Here is a 6835-nt window from a genome sequence, read left to right as displayed (position 1 = left end):
GATCTTTCCAACCCAAGGATCAAATCCATGTCTCCTGATTCTTTACCACTGCAGCACCTGGGAACCCCCATTCACTGCACAAAGACACTCAAAGATGCAAAGGCCATCCAAAATGACATCAGAGAGGATGGATTGAAGAAAGCCTTCCAGGTAGAAGGTCAGTTTTGCCAGTTACCTGCAGAGATGAGCACTTGCTGTCATCAGGCTTGGAAACAAGACTCAGGGGTGGCACATGAACTCCTAGGAGGAGGAGGTGCCCAAATTCCACCCAGAACGAGGGGAAAGAAGAGGGAGGGGGCAGACAATTCCAATTCCAGAAGGTGTGCCTGTAGCTGTTCATGTTCAAACAGCTCGTGCAATCCTTGAGCCTCTAGATAATCTTTCCCTTGGTTTATGAGACTGTGAGGGGATTATATTAACTATTCCTGATTCCTCTGTTGACACTTGGATTAGCTGTGCTGATGGAAGGGCAGGGCAGCCTTTTAGCCTAGGTGGCAGGGGGAGAATGTAATCAGGGACCACACGGTGCAGTGTTAGGGTCAACCCAGCCAGGTCAGGGAGGCGTTGTGCGAGTCCATCAGAAAACAGGGCTCCCCTTCTGTGTTTTTCTTCCCAAGCTCAACGCTCATTGAGAAGGAGCTGGATACAGTCCAGTCCATCCATGGGATTGCCCTGGGCCAACTTGTAGTGCACGGGACAGGGATGTGGGCTTCCCTGGTGCTTCAGATGGTAAAGGATGTAAGGTTCTGGCATCTAATCAGGTAGCTGAACACAATTAGAAGCCATCTATAAAATAGAGTCACCCTTAATACAGGTAAAGATGTCAGGCTCTGTGTTGACTGATATCCTTTAGTGCCTTCACCTCCTTTCCACTGACTACACTTCTCAAAGCTGTAGAGAATATTGCAGCTCCCAACATTCTTTCCTGGCTGTATATCTTTAATAAAACAAATTTTAAGCACCTCCCAATTATGTATGAAAGTGTGAAAGTGTTAAGTCACTCAGTCATGTCTGAAACTTTGCGACCCCATGGACTGTAGCCCACCAGGCTCCTCTGTCCATGGAATTGTCCAGGCAAGAATAATGGAGTGGGTTGTCATTCCCTTCTCCAGGGAATCTTCCTGACACGGGGATCAAACCTGGGTCTCATGTATTGCAGGCATATTCTTTATGCCTGGGAATAGAGGCAGGGAAACCCCCAATTACACATATCTGTTTTTAAATTATATATATGGACTACCCTGCCAGTGTATTCTGTGTAGTGAAAACAAAAACAAAAGGAACATTTGAAAAAAAAAGAGAGGAATAATATTCTTACAGATTTTAATTTTAGTTTTTAACAGTGAAAAAATATTTTGCTTTTATCGAACAGAATCAATACATTTTAGCAAGAGCAGCAGTTTAGTAAATCTTTGTTTAATCCATTATGATGAAACAGTTTGACATGGTTCTAAGCTAACACAGATGAGTTCAAACCTTGGTTTGCAAGACTGTGAGAACTGAAAAAGTTTCCTTACCAAGTGACACGGTGGCTAAAAGAAGAAATGCACTCCTGGCTGGAATTAATAAATGACAGGTGTTTTTTGTTTGTTTGCTTAGTCTTATTTGTAAATTATGCAAATTTGGTTGGAATTTGGCTAGAAATTTTGTATTCCTTGATGTCTATCAATTGTTCTTACAAAATAGCCTTGCATTGTTCTCATATTGTTAGGATTTTTAACCAGTGGATCAAAAACCACTGAAATTCTTTGGGAGACCTTTTAACAGGTTAAACATTTTATTTCCAATTTTTAAAAGAGTGTTGACACGCGGCATATTTACACTGTTTGTACCAAGAGACGAGACATTCTAATCATTTCCAAAATGCTCTTCTCATATATGAGTTTCTTTAGAAAGACTTTCCTACTTGTTAAAATGTTACCTTTACCTTGAGGGGACAGATGAAGTGTGTTTATTTTTTCAAAAATATCTGCGAGATACTATTTGTCATCAGAGTAAAGGTCTGAAATATGAAACACTTCATCCTTATAGAAGAAAAATGGGGAACTCATCTTTAAGTTTGACAAGTCTATTCAGAACTTTTCCAAAGGACAACTTGTGAAACTCAGGGTGTTTCAAAAATAGTTTCATCCATCTCAATAGAAGAAACTGCTGATTCTACTGTCTAGAGTAACACAGTAACCAGTCATGTATGAACAGCAGTAGCTCTCTATAACTGAAGAGCGAGGAAGAAAGGGGACACCATGGCTAACCCTCTGCCTTGGAGATCTGCTTTCCACGTGCAGGGTGTCTCCCACGCTGTGTGTGACAAGTAAGTATTTGACTTGGGGTGCCAATGACAACCCACATAATACATTTTCTGTGTTTCTTCTAGATTAAAAATAAACGTATAGATAGAGAAGCTTGAGTTGTCCCTGTGGCTCCCATTCCACTATGGAAACTTGTGTTGCTCTTGAGTTAGATTGATTCTGTATTGACCTACTTTGGCAACTAAACAACTTCATAACTCTAGTTGTGAGACTTGAGGTGCTTTATGTAGCCTTGCTGTGCACAGCTTTCCTCCAGACTTGAGATACTGGCAGCACTGACCTCATTGTCTTGTTAAGAGGGTCACATGACATGTTGCATGAAATCACTAAGCATGGTGCCTGGTGTGATGGAACTGGCCACACCAGTACTTGCACATCAGGTTCCACAGATCAAGAAGCATGCTTTAAACAGCTCTTGCTCAAAAATCATCCATCTGAGACAGTCTATTCAGTTCAGTTCATTTCAGTCGCTCAGTCATGTCCGACTCTTTGCGACCCCATGGACTGTAGCACACCAGGCTTCCCTGTCCATCACCAACTCCTGGAGTTTACTCAGACTCATGTCCATTGAGTTGGTGATGCCATCCAACCATCTCATCCTCTGTTGTCCCCCAATCCATTTCCACCTCAATTTCAGGTCTGACTTTGGAAATGGTAGATATACTTCACTGGGGCTCAGATGTTGGATACAACTCATTGATGGTGGCTTCTTAGAGCACTGAATTGAAATGGACTGTGACATTGAATGTAAGTTCAAAGAGGGGAAGAGTGCAGTGAATGATCAATTGTGAACGTCTGTCATGGGCGTAAGGGGAGGGAATGGTAGCAAGCCTCCCAGACACTACTGATCCTTATCTCATTTCTGTGCACCTTCAGGACCTGGTGAGTGCCTTGATCATCCTTACATCACCAGTCCTTATCACCGTTTCTACAACAGACTAGGGGTCAGACCTGGTTTGTTGAATAAAGGGAATACATAAACAAATGGCTCTGTCTCGTCATTACCATCACCTCCATTAGCTTGAAGAAAAGCATTGTTTTCTAAAAAACAGTCTGATCATAGAATGCTGCATAGAGGGCTTCAGAGTGGGACCAGCAGGTCTGAGCAGGTACCTCAAGTTGAAGAACGGACTGTTGAAGGAGGGCTGTGGAGAAAGATGAGACTGAAGAGCAGAGGAGGAGGAGATAGGGAAAGCCAGTGGTAGGATTTGTGGGACACAAACCAAAGTCTGGCAACCTACAAGTCACAGCTAACCAAAGTGACTGTACTTAGCTCTCTGCATTATATAAAGGAGTACTTTATGTGCTTTTAAACCAGTATTTAAAAAAAAAATGTTGGGTAGCACAGAGGCAAAAGTATTTCTGTGACTGTAAAAGTCAAGAATTTTAAGGGTAACTTTCTGTGTTCATTTTTGCAACCTATGAATGTGTGATTCTGTGCTGGATGAAAACAGCTAGTTTGTAAGAAAAACTCACCTCATTTGGTGTGGCCAGGAAGACAACTATGAAATTTAGGCATTTGTAGAAATACAGATGGAAAAGATCTTGAAGATCAGATCAAGGAGTCAAAACTTTCAATTTTGAAGATTAGAAATTATTTCTCTTTGATTTTTAGACACAATTTTCATTTTTCTAGTCTATCCCATAATCCCACCACCAATGTGCCATGTAGACAAAGTTGTCTTTTTCAAACTGAAGTGAACTAACACTCACTGAGTTTTAGAAATTGAAACACTGCTCACGCTCTCTTGAGCTAAGCCACATTCCTTGGGTGTTATAAAACTTGAACTAGGAATGACTGTGAGAGGTATGCAGACATATAAAACAAGTATGCTTTGCTACATATGCATGATAATTAATGTATAATTACAATTTAATGTCTGCCATTAACTGCAGAGTAATGTTCTTCACTCGCTGTAAACAGGCAACAGAAAACACCCACTCAAGTTGCTAAGCATGCCTTTGATTCCCTGACGCTTTTATGCCAGACGCAGTAAATTAAATCCTTTAGGGTTCTCCTCTAGCGAAGAGAGATTTTTCTTGCCAGTTGTTCTGTAATGAACATTCGCCAATCCTTGACTGATGTTGGATATGAAGTTGCACATTAGCTGTGTATTAAATAGCACCTGCTGTGTGTACAGAATGCAGTCAGTAGTACAAAGGAAACCTCGGTGGGCACTTGAGAGAGCCCAGTAAGCAATGTTTCTCTTCCATGATCAACTTCTGAGCCATGTGAAAGTCAAACAAAAGGATAAGGCAGCCAGGAAACGAAGTCATCTTTTTTTCACTGACAAAGCTGATATTGGAGAATGTGGCTTATATGCACAACTGTTAGATGGGGAAACAGTGACAGACTTTATTTTCTTGGGCTCCAAAATCACTGCAGATGGTGACTGCAGCCATGAAATTAAAAGACGCTTGCTCCTTGGGAGAAAAGTTATGACCAACCTAGACAGCATATTAAAAAGCAGAGACATTACTTTGCTAACAAAGATCCATCTAGTCAAAGCTATGGTTTTTCCAGTAGTCATGTATGGATGTGAAAGTTGGACTATAAAGAAAGCTGAGCGTTGAAGAATTGATGCTTTTGAAATGTGATGTTGGAGAAGACTCTTGAGAGTCCTTTGAACGGCAAGGAGATCCAGCCAGTCCATCCTAAAGGAAATCAGTCCTGAATATTTACTCGAAGGACCGATGCTGAAGCTGAAACTCCAAAAACTTTGGCCACCTGATGCAAAGAACTGACTCATTGGAAAAGACCCTGATGCTGGAAAAGATTGAAGGCAGGAGAAGGGGACGACAGAGGATGAGATGGTTGGATGGCATCACCGACTCAGTGGACATGAGTTTGAGTAAACTCTTGGAGTTGGTGATGGACAGGGAGGCCTGGCGTGCTGCAGTCCATGGGGTCGCAAAGAGTCAGACATGACTGAGCGACTGAACTGAACTATTGGTTCTCGACCCAGAATTTGGCAAATCAGCCTACCTAGTCATAGACCAGCCTGAAGGACCACAGATGCAGCCTCTAAAGCTTACAGACATGGGGGTCAGAGAGGCATGTGTACCCCTGCAGAAGAGATGGGAGCTGGGCTCCAGCATCATCTTCCAGACTGACCAATCAAATGAAGTCACTTCTTGAACCTCTTTTCTAGTGTAGCCCCTGATGGCTGTGAAGTTGTGACAAGGGTCACTGCCTAGATCCAGATTCAAGAGAAGGACAGCAGAAGGTCATCAAAATACTAAATATAATCAGAACATGCAGGAAATACAACATCCATTTGAATATAGGCTTCAAGAAGGCAGAGTTTTTTCCTACAAATTCTTTCTCTGCAGCAGTTTGTTCACTGCTGTATTGCCAATGCTTAGGAAAATTACCTGCCACAAATAAGGTGTTCATTGAATGAATTAATAGGAGTAAGTGAGTAGGCAGAGAGGCAACACTAGTGTAACATACCTGGAGCTCCTTCTTCATGGAAAGAAATACTGTTTATCTGCCATGTGCTTATGAGATATAATGATGATGATGATGATAGCCATCTTAGGAAAATTAGTTTTGTTTTGTTTTGTTTTGTTTTAAATATGGAACGCTTCACGAATTTGCGTGTCATCCTTGCGCAGGGGCCATGCTAATCTTCTCTGTATGGTTCCAATTTTAGTATATGTGCTGCCGAAGCGAGCACAGAAAATTAGTTTTGATTTGACAACTCTGCCATTACATGATATCATAGTGTTATTTGTGGGTAAGGAAAAAAGAATGTCATTCTCAGTGCTAATATTTATTAGACATGTATATTAGGTGCTGGAACTTTTCTAAGCTCTTTACAAGTATTAACCCTCCTAAACTTCGTAGCAATCCTTTGATGTGGGTACCATTATTGGCCTATGTTATGTGTGTGCCGAAGATCAGAGTCAAGTATAGAAAATTCAAATGCAGGCATTTTAATTCCTAAACTCATGCTATAAGTCATAATGTTTGCATTTTACAGTTGACCCTTGAATGACACAGGTCAGAACTACGTGGGTTCTCTTAATGCGGATTTTTTTCAATAAATACATACTCCAGTACTACATGATCCATGTTGGTTAAATCTGCAGATATAGAGGAACCACGGATATGGAAGGGTGACCATAAAGTTATACAAGGATTTTCAACTGGGGGTGTCAGCGTCCCTAAATGTTGTTCAAAGCTCAACTGTACTTTGGAAATATACCTTCCTCTCTCTTCTGGTCAGGTTTTCTTAACCCCTGCATGATTTAGTCTCCACATCTACACATTGGTGATCAGTGTGTGTGTGCTCAGTTGCTCACTCGCATCTGACTCTTTTTGACTTTATGGACCATAGCCCACTAGGCTCCTCTGTTCATGGGATTTCCCAGGCAAGAACACTGGGGTGAGTTGCCATTTCCTTTTCCAAGGGATCTTCCTGACACAGGGATCAAACCCAGGTCTCCTGCATTGCCAGGCAGGCACCACTGTGCCACCTAGGAAGCCCTATAATAGTGATACTAATACTTGATGCAGTGGA

General features: G+C 41.7%; 1 non-coding gene across 1 annotated transcript; it reads right to left on the bottom strand.

Annotated features, from left to right (window-relative positions):
• Positions 1 to 5882: 5882 nt before the first annotated feature.
• Positions 5883 to 5989, bottom strand: LOC139183749 (U6 spliceosomal RNA). The gene has a single exon (XR_011567366.1). It is a non-coding gene; the product is annotated as a U6 spliceosomal RNA (small nuclear RNA).
• Between the last annotated feature and the right edge of the window lie 846 nt (positions 5990 to 6835).

The sequence above is a fragment of the Bos indicus genome, chromosome 6 (assembly GCF_029378745.1).
Source record: "Bos indicus isolate NIAB-ARS_2022 breed Sahiwal x Tharparkar chromosome 6, NIAB-ARS_B.indTharparkar_mat_pri_1.0, whole genome shotgun sequence".
In the NCBI taxonomy this organism is placed as follows: Eukaryota; Metazoa; Chordata; class Mammalia; order Artiodactyla; family Bovidae; genus Bos; species Bos indicus.
This window is presented reverse-complemented; position numbering and strand designations above follow the sequence as displayed.